At 44.2% G+C, this 10,884-nt stretch overlaps 1 pseudogene; it reads right to left on the reverse strand.

The window, feature by feature from the left end:
• LOC120840575 overlaps nucleotides 1-4,197 on the reverse strand; it is a 28,454-nt pseudogene extending 24,257 nt beyond the window's left edge.
• Nucleotides 4,198-10,884: the final 6,687 nt, after the last annotated feature.

Raw genomic sequence — 10,884 nt, forward strand, 5'->3', positions numbered from 1 at the left:
TTGGAATTGTACAATGAATTAAAGCGTAAAACTGTTTAATAGATTTTTCAATTTTCTCCTATTTGTAGCTTCAAAGAAGTGGTCGGGGAGTCGGTTAAAAATGTATGGCACATAATAAGAGCGCTCTCGCGTACCATATCTTGTGAAACACCGGGGGATTATGAAGCGATCACAGGTACGTAAATCTCTGCGAGGCACAAAGAGATGTTTAAATTCGTTACACCAGAAATGAGAAAGCACAACACATTGCAAAAAAAGTGAATGGAAGTTAGGTAGTTGTACAGCCTCAAAGATGTCAGCTTCTGGTGCAAGATCATAATGATAACCAAGACTTGTTAACCAATTCCTAAGAATGTGGTCAATTTTAGTTTGCCATATTTCTGCACAGTTACCAAATAATGTGATGCCATACCTTAGTATACTATAAGCAAGAGCAGTAGCAATTGATTTTCTAACGGCAAATGGCATAAACACCCTATTATTGTAAAGTAAGCAACACATGCTGCGAAGCTTGCCAAAAACATGGGTTAAATGCGTTGACCACGACAAATCTGAATCAAAGAATATGCCTAAGTACTTAACAGTGTAAACATATTTCAGGAAGCTACATGTACAATCAAGGCAGCTGGATCTGTGTAACACTAATGATGAATCCAATTCTACACTCTTCAGCGGATACCTGAAGCAAACAAGTCTGGTTTTGGATGTGTTAAAAGTAATATAATTGTCATAAAACCAGTCCATTAGACGTGCAGAATCACGTTGCAATAACTGCACAGCTTGGCGGTAATTAATGGGACTAGAGACAAGTAAAGTATCATCCGCATACTGAAACATTTTGCAACCAGTGAGCCTTGTTGAGATATCATTAACAAAAAGATTAAATAACAATGGAGACAAAACCGATCCCTGGGGCACACCGGCTTTTAGCATCAGCCGAGCACTTTTGAAATTTCCTATAGATACGATTTGGGAGCGGTCAAGAAAGAAATTTGTAAGCAATGCAATAAATGGTCCACGGAAACCGTAATTCTGCAGTTTAAAAAGAAGCATCTTATGGCTGACCGTGTTAAAGGCCTTGGCAACATCAAGAAACATTGCACATGAACATAAGTTTCGATCCAAAGCACTGTGTAGTAGGTCAGAAAAATCTTCCAGAAGTGGTTGAGTGCCCTTTCCAACAACAAAACCATACTGGTTAGGCGACATGATGTTGGAAGTTTCAATGAAGCTGAACATTACAAGATACAAATGCTTTTCCAAAATCTCTCCAATGCAAGGTAATATAGATATAGGGCGATAGTACTCAGGCTTGCTAGGCGATCCTCCCTTGAAGACAGGCTTCACAAGTGCCGTTTTGAGTTCAATTGGGATGACGCCAGAGACCAAGAACTCATTTATCATGGTGAGAAGTACGTGCTGAACATGTTCAAAGTTTCGGCAGAGATTATTAATACGAATTGTATCAACACCAGGAGATTTATTGCGTTTTAATGAAAACAAAATGGAGTGTAATTCTTCTATTGTGAGAAGAGGAAGAAACGCTGAGTTTGATATACTAATACTTGCGCTCGCGGCAAGCGGTTTGAAATCGCTGTTTCGCGCAAAGCCCGATGACGCTGCAAAAAGTTTGTTAAAGTCGTTCACTACTGATTGCAGATCTGTGCCGAAGTGTTTTTGAAGGGAGTCAAGAAGCGAAGCCTTTTCTCCGCGCCCTGTAAAAGAATTAATCAACTTCCATGTTTCACGTGGATTCGATCTTGCCTCAAAGATGCTTCGCTGAAAGTAGCATCGTTTGGCAGACCGTATAATTGCATTAGCTTTGTTCCGAGCACTTCGATACTCTGCTTTTAACTGCAAATTGTTTGGTGAACGACAGGAACGTGACCACAACGTATCTTTTTCTTTGACTGCAGTCATAATATTAAAATTAAACCATGGCTTATAAGACCGTTGTTTAAAATTAACCTTTTTCTTGGCGGCACAATAAAAGGATTGAAAAACCTCGACGAAAGCCTTGTAAACATTGGAAGGTTCTATGGACACCGAGAGTTCGTTCCAGTCAAAGGCAGCGACCACTGCATCGAATTTTACCGTATCCGTTATTGAAATCCACGAGCAATCGCGCCTGGTTCCTTGCTCTTCGGGTACCTGAGCGTCTAAACGACATCCAACAAAGTAATGATCCGATATTTTCTTAGTAATTACAGCAGATTTTACAGACATATCCGAAGCACGAATATTGATATGGTCAATACAGGAAACTACTAATTTTTCAACCAAAAGTTCTTCCCTTTTGGGTAAGGTGATAATATTTTCAATGCCATATTTTGAGAGTAGAGTAAGATAATGAAAAACTACCGATTGATTAGGTTTAAGAGTATCAATATTTAAATCGCCAATGACGCAAAATTGTACTTCCGAACGAAACTGGTTAACCACAACATCTAGTTCAGCAAGAAAGAGCGAAACATTCTCTGAGGGAGGCCTGTAGACCGCTAACAAAAATAAAGAAAAACCTGACAAAGAAATTTCAACAGCCAGTGTTTCTGCATGGACAAGAGATATGCTCAGAGGCGATAGTAACCATTTATCTTAAACGTATATAGCAATCCCACCACCTCTACCATGATCACGGGTGTAAAATGACTCCTTACATCCATCGAGAATAAATTGATTGCATTGCAAAGATGACACACCAATTTCAGTTAGAACGAAAACATCTATCGACGCGGTAAAGGTATTAATTACTGCACGAAACTCATCCCAGTGTTTACGCAAACTTCGAATATTTACATGAATAAGTGTTAAAGAGTTATTAGAAAGAGGGCCCAAAAGCTGAATAAATGAACTAATGTCTGGAACAGAAAAACAAGTTTTCATGTTTTACACCAGTAGCAGAAGGTCGTTTTTTGTGTTGACTCAAATGGTTGGTGCGCCTTCGGCTTTCCTAGCAACAATCTTAGAGTTCTTAGTCCACACAAAACGGTATCCTCTTTCTTTAGCCCCCGTCCTCGCCAGCCAAAAAAGCTCCTTATTCGCAGATGTAAGGTTGTCGTTGAAGAATAACTTTGGTTGGTTTTCTGACTGGCACAGCCTGGGAAGTCTACCACGTGCCGCCATCCAAGCATCTTTTAGGGTGACAGAGGCGAAGCGAATCAAAATAACCGGAACTGAGTCCGGCTTTTTGGTCAGACGGTGAATTGCTAGGATATCTGACGACTGAGGTGTTGGAAGGTTAAGTGGCCTAGCGAGATCGCTTATGACCTTCATTAGATCCTCACCATGAGAGAGCGGAAGACCATGCACTTCCATGTTGGAACGACGGCTGTATTGTTGCATGTCATTAAGCTCGTCTCTCAGTCTCTCAGTGGTCTCCGACTGCTCTCTCATTGTTGCCTTAACCGTGTTAACCTCCTTTTGAAGTTCTTTAACTGCTTCCTCATTTGTCATAGCCAGAGCGAGCACGGAATCGTACTTCAAGCTAAAAGAGTCAACGTTCTTTGTAACCCTTGGACCGTGTTGCGAAGCTCTTCGACAGCTGGTTTTAAGGCCAACAACTGATCATCCTTAGATGGAAGAGGCAACAGCGCCTCCACACTTGTCCTCAATGAAAGGAGCTGGTTAAAAGTGGCATTGATTGATGCCACTTGACTGGTGAAAGGTGCATAATCTACAATCTCCTCCCTGGTGCCGTCGGTACGGGACGAGTCATCTACTGAAACGTCACCGCTAAGATCGGATGGTCTGAGGGTGACGCCGGTGCGGCAAGTGGAACACTTCCAAGTGTCTCGCCTGACAGCGCCCATCCCCGCGTACGTCCCATCTGCGACGCCGGAACAGGACTTACCAAGATGGTAACCTCTTCGGCAAGACGCACACGTCAGGGATCTGCCATCTGCCGGCAGAGCACGAGCACATTTGGCACAATCCATTATTAGGGAAGGCGAGTACACAGCGGCAAGCCAACACAGACACCAGTCAATACGCACTTCTCGAACAAGTGTAGAACGAGATGAGTCAAGGTTGTATGCGAACACTCCACGTGGCAGTTTTGTGCTGAGCTCGAGCGCAGTTGCCTCTCGTGAAACTGCACGACACAGAGAATCAATAGGTGATACACGAAGGAACGGGCTTGCGGTCCTCACAGATCCTGCCAGCCGTAATGAGAACGGTTGCCGTACTTCTCACCGCCATATCTTCTTGTCACTCAGGTCGAACTCGGGCGTGAAGCTTCAACAAGAAGAGTTCCAGTCGGAGAGAACTGCCGTAGAGCGTGACGCCAAGGGACGTGGTGGATGCTTGCCTGTGAAGTCGATGGTCAGATCAAGACGATAGGGGCCTTGGCGCGGGAAATGACTGACCCCGGAGTGACACGGTGCTTGATAAGCAGCATGGATAGCTTGCCCGTCGTAATGATGCTTTAGAAGTATTGATTACAGGGGAAAATATGAAGAGCTCTTGAAGCGAACGACCGCCCTGTTGGACTTCTTCTTCATAATAATAATAATAATAATAATAATAATAATAATTTTATTTCCACAAACAATCAAAACACAAAACACAATACAAGATACTGGTCTGCCCAAGCCAAATGAGGCTTGTAGGGCAAGGCCTGGCAAGTAGCGCGGCGCAGGGAGAAAAAAAAAGAGGAAAGGAAACGTCAAAAGGTAGCAGAAAAACCAATACTACTATAAATATCAAAAAACCGATACGGCGATACTACAGTGATATATTTGTCAACATTTTTTTCAACTTTCTCCGCGTATTTGCATTGAAGATGTCCTCGGGAAGCTTGTTGAAAATAAAAGGCACATAATATGAGCGCACTCTTTTCCCATAGCGCGTAAAACATTGGGGGGTCACAAATCGCGCAGTATGACGAAGACTTCTACCAGGGATGAAAGGGCGCTTAAATTTGTTAGACCAATAATGGCGGAGCACAACACTTTGCACAAAAAGGGAAGAGAAATTCGGAACTCGTAAAAATGTGAACATATCGTCTTCAGATGAAGTCACCAAATTGTACCCAACGCTCTTTAATAAACCCTTCAAAATACGATCAACTTTGATGTGCCACAGCTCGGAGCAGTTTGCAAATATTGTAATTCCATATATAAGAATGCTGTAGCCAAGGGCGTGCGCAACAGATTTCCTTATAGCAAACGGCATATAGGTTCTATTATTAAAAATAATACAACTAACGCTTCGAAGTTTAACACACACGTAAGATAAATGTGAATTTCACGACATGTCGAAGTCAAAAAACACTCCTAAATACTTTACACAATCAACATACTCTAACATAGTGCATGCACAATTGACACACCCTGGCCTGTGTAATGGAAACGACAACACATGGTGCACCCTGAGTTGTCGTTTCCCTGAGTTGTCGTATAATAATAATAATAATAGTAATAATGTTTTTATCATTAGTAATATTATTATTATTATGATTTTATTTACAAATTTAACTATCTTCAAGTTGATTTTCGAGTCAGGTGAAAGCCAGCAGGGGCTTTTGGGACCTGATACAGCAATAAAAATAAAGTGCGGCCGTGCAGTTCATGAAGTGGCCGCCGCGAGAGAAATGGCAGCGTTGCGATCGCCATTAGCTTGGTACTGAGATAAGGATCGGCGCCGCTTTTTCAGAGCAGGTTCTATGGCAGTTTCCCAACTGAGTGGTTCTAGTAACGTTGGCTCCAACGTTCGCTTTTATGGAATGGCTTGTATGTTCCACGATGTCACTTGTTCCACCATTGTGCAGGGGTTCCGACCTTCTAATATTCGACACGCGAGTTTCGAAAAGGGTTTATAAATGCGCACGTGTGCCTTATTTCGGTAAAGGTGCTGTCCTAGGCAAACACAAGGAAAAAACAAGAGAGTTTATAGAAGCATTCTTCATTTCCAGTTTGGAGGACCTATGTGTCAGCACTTCGTCGGTGGCTCTTTCAGATAAAGAGGTTTGCTTTTTGCAAGCGAACAGGGGGTATTCACTGGCGGCCATATCCGTGTGCGCTGCTGCTGAGCGCGTTCTGACGGCGAGCTTCCGCAGTCCTTTTGGGGCGTAAATTTAGCACCATCAAGGTTGCCGGTCTTAGCAGGCTATTAATGTGAGCTCGTTCTGAGCATGCGCTCTAAACATCGCCCTCAAATATGGCGTCTAGTGAATACCCCCCATTGGAACATCGCTTTTTGAAGTGTTCCAGCACCGAAGCTAGTGTGGTGCTTGATAGATGAGTAGGTCCTTGATGTTATCTGTATTGACTATGTTATTTTCCTTATATCGTTTTCACAAATAAAGCTTTAGTGGTGAGTACAGCTTCGTCTTGTCGTGTATGTTTCTTCACTTTGGTTTCGTTGTTTGAGCTGTTTTCATAATGTATAATACATTAGTCTTTTTATCTTCACTCTTGTCTCCAGCGGCTCAACATTAGCTTTTGGAAGCCAACTTGATACAGAAGGGTTAAATGTAAAATCATTCCATATAAATCGCTTAGCATGCTTTGCACACTATTCAAATTGTTAATTCCTACTGTTCTATGCGGATACACTAGAGTAACCGCGTATTGCAGGATAGGTATACGCAGTTCTTTTAAGTCCAAAGCCTTACTTGCCCCATTACGCGAAAAGCCGGCAACGTTGTGCCCCACAACAAAAAAACAACAAAAAAACAAAAACAAAAAAAAAAACGTCAAGCACGACATTAACCACGCCATCGGAAGTAAAACACAAAGAAATGCACAGCAATGCAGATGCTTCGTTACGGCAGCCTGCGGGGCGCTAAAGGTCAAAGCGGACGCGCCAAATAAATAAAATACAAATTGAAGCACAGCAACGTAAATGCTTCGTCATTGAAGCCGTGGAGCCGGCAAGGGCGCCGCGCCTGCGCAGTGGGAGGAGGGGGGGGGGGGGTGGTCACATAGTTGCAGAGCTGGATCCGGCAGACGCCTGTTTTTCTGTAGGTCACTCTGCAGCCGGACAGTCCATGGAAGTAAAAGAACACGCGAGACGCCGCAAGAACAGCAACCGTCACTCTCGCTCGCCTTTTCGCCATAATTTCTACACCAAACACACCAAACAACCAGGGTCGCGGAATCCGACAGCATGACACTCCGACTCCTGTCACGCAGTTTGTTTTAACTTCGGGAGTACTTTCGGTACATGTGCGAGCTAAGACGGCAAACACACAACAGTCGAAGATATGCGCTCTAGGCGCAGTATACCCGCATAATCGTCGCAGAAACAGTTGAAACGCAGAATTTTACCATGCGTTTCTTCGCGGTGATGTCGCACAGAACTACTTGGTACACATTTTGTGCCTCAACGGTGTGAGCATTGTCGTGCGCAACTTTTCTGAAAAAAGATCCGCTAAGGCTAGGTGTAGAGTGGGAGTCAAACGCGAATTTTTTTTTTCTGGCGGTTGCACACCTCAGTGTTGAGTCTGCTCTTACGCGACTCCCTGTTTCCTCCTCCCCCCTCCCCCCTCAAGAGCGTGCCATTTCTCTTCCCTTCTCCTACAATACACGCTCTCACCATATGTGCGTGCGCACTCGATCAACACTTCCTATATAAGGAGGTCAACGCGGAACACAGATTGGGCATAAGTGCTGCGTCGACCGTTCGTTGAGATAGGAAGCCAATCGGTGAGGGTACGAGTTCCGACCAAACGCCGACTATCATTCATGTGAAATCAGTTCAAGGTCCAGAATGTAATAGATATTTCAATCAATATCCCAAGTCGCAAAATATTTACAGTGGAGCTGTTAAGGGCCAGTTTCCCGAGTATCGTGTCCACCAGCAAACAAATGTTGACACACAACCCTGGACAGCTACCGCCATCTATGAGCGACGGTGGCAACCAGACAACCGGCTTGCCGGCTGTCTGTTTGCCGCCGTCGCACATAGATGGCGGCAAACTGTCCAGCCTTTCCACTCTGGCTCACCGACTTGCGGCCGGCCATTACTTCATTCCCACCCTAGTACAGCTTCGCTGGTCTTCCTTCTTCACCAGAGTGGAACGGTTGAATGTTTTTTGTATCTTCCTTAATTTCGTATTTTTGATAAACTTGGAAAATGAAGCACTACAGCAGCCGTACCGAAACACAACATCGGCCACAACAACCACAACAACATAAACAAATGAACGAGAACGAGGAACGAGTAGTATGTTCTGTTCACCCCTTTGCTGATACAGTAATGAAAGCTACGAGCTCGTTGGGCCAGTCGCATGTCAGTCTTGTGTAACTTGATTACGCTCTCTCCCATATTCTCGCGCAAAGAGCGGAGTCAGGTGATGAAAGAGAGACAGTTAACGATTAAAACCGTTTGACGAAGGATACATGGAAGATAACTTACACACCGCCGTCTCATGGCTTGCACAGCATACAGCTGTCATTTACCTTCACAACAGACTTTTTCTATGCCATCTTTCATGCAGCGGCAGGCACACCTACTATACAGACAAAGTCTCGAGCACTTGGACACAAGGCTAAAGGCAGTTTCCAGTTGTCAACTGTTCGCTGGAAAAAAAACATTCACAAAATGCACAAACAGCTGTGCCACAACCTACATGGAACTAGGCAGTCAAAAATCCTCAAGTATCGTGGTACAAAGTCGATGAGGGCATGCTAATACAATTTTCGGCTCTGGTGATGCTATTTGTCTCCTTAATCACCCTCTTAAATAATTTTTTTTTTTTTTTACTAAACACGCTAGTCCGCTTCCAATCTGGTAAACAATTGCTACATTCACTCGGGCCCGAGTGAATGTAGCAAGAAAAATCCATCAATGTAACCCTGTTTGGCAGTCAATGTTTTCTAGTGGACCGCTGACTGTGCCTGACTGTACGTCAAGCATGTCTGATTGGCCAACAAGTTACTCTGACCGACAGTCAAACTCCAGTCAGACCCCGCTTGTCGGCTTTCTGATGGTTTCCTGGTGGCAGTCGGCCGCCGCGAAATGCCATCAGGACGTCTTTGTGGTGATTCTGACTGTACATCGATTGTCTCTGACTGTACGTCAGAAAGCTTTGATGTGCAGACAGACGTACGGTCAAAGCACGTAAAGTTCGTTCGGATACCACTATTTCGTCAAATCTATGAATACGAAAAGTAATCTATGCACGAGAAAACGATTTCGGGACATGAGCCCATAAAACCGCTGACGTTAGAGATATGACACGCAACCGACCGACAACCTTGATCAAAAGTCCGCCGAAGCGCCGAACACGACACTTCGCACTTCGCTTCGCCATTAGAGGCTTCGCCGAGCTTTCATGAACGATCGCTTTCGACTCGTTTTGTTTGCCCGCTTGCTCCAACCTGTCGATCCTGCCCGGGCTCTACAATGTCTTATGTTTTACTAGAATTTCTGCTCGACAAGACCCAGCCTGTTGTGTGTTCTGACGACGTAAGGGACTTTAGCGGTGTAGTTGAAGACGACAAGGTGTACCAGGTCTACTGGGCAAGTGACGCGCGAAAAAAAGGATCGTTATACGACGCGAAAGTACTCTACATGGCAGGTGAGTGGAACTGAAGTACGGCGAGTGATGTGCGAGTGCTTTGCATAACATGCTGACGGCTTAACTGCATTTGCAGCCGAAGCATCTCGTATAAAAATAATAATCAAATTGAGTTTCTGTAACGGTGGCGTAACATAGGGGTTAAAGTGTTCGATTTGTACGCAAGTGGTCGCGGGTTCGATGCGCGGTAATCCTGCTTTTTTTTTCTCGAACATTTTGTTTTATCGAGGCATTTGGCGATATTTATGAGTGCGTATAGCTTTACTCTTATATAAATGCTGCCCTTATTGATAAAAATCCCTTGGCAGTGGCAGTCAGACGTCATCTGATGGACCATCAGATGACGTCTGATGGTCCATCTCGTTCCATCAAGACTGGCAGTCAGTGTCCCAAATTACGTAGCTTGATGGAATTTTCAATAGGGGGTGTTTGCGATTTTGAAATTCGCCAAACATGAATTATCAGCTTTTTTGTGCTCTGATATTCGGTTGTTCAGGCAGCGGTCAGTTTGACCAACGAACAAGTTCCCACAGGCCGTTGGTATATCATATAGTACTGCTCAATCAAAAGTAGTTTGCGCATTTTAACGTGTTTTTTTTGGCTGCCTTGTTTACCTCCCGAAAAAAGAGCTAGCCTACTTAATTTAAAATCATTTTTGATAAGACTCTTACACCATGGTTTATGCAAAAGCCATTAGCTTGTGTGAGTAGACATGGAAGAAGGGCACGCATGCCTGCGTATCAGGCTTCTTTCCAGGTTCTGTGGTCTTGTGAACGTATTGAGAAAAAGACTTGTTTAATGCAATCTTGAGGAGAGAACCTACTTGTCCTCTTTTGACTGCTTTCGGGTGGCAACTGTGGAAGGGTGACACCGATGTGGGCGCGACTTTGCAGTATCTCCAACACAATTCTCGGGGTTTAAAGACCTTTAAACATAGAAACTGAACATTTCCAGTTGTGCGTACTTGACTGGTGAAGACAATCTCTGGGGCTTGCTGCCTTATAAAAGAAACCCAATCGAGCACATCGGGTCCTTCAAACACAGTTGGGCAACAATAGGGAGTTTTGGATAACGTACGCAATTATAGCGAACGCTAGCGCTGAATTTAGCGCTTGTAATAGCGCACATGACGCGAGAGAGTTTTAGAATAGCGTTTCTCCGTCACGACGCAAAAGCCCCAGCATCTCGCGCTTGCGACGCCACCAAGATACAGTCACAATTTTCATTTCACACACGAAATGCTGTAACTTTAGAAAAAAACACAAGTTTTTGGTCCAGAGTACCATTTTAGATTTGTTTAAACATGAGAACGCGACGCGAGCGGTTGACCGGTCGTGTCCGCTGCGTCGCCTCGGCAAGAG

The sequence above is a fragment of the Ixodes scapularis genome, unplaced genomic scaffold (genome assembly GCF_016920785.2).
Source record: "Ixodes scapularis isolate PalLabHiFi unplaced genomic scaffold, ASM1692078v2 PGA_scaffold0__279_contigs__length_252992795, whole genome shotgun sequence".
Taxonomy (NCBI): Eukaryota; Metazoa; Arthropoda; class Arachnida; order Ixodida; family Ixodidae; genus Ixodes; species Ixodes scapularis.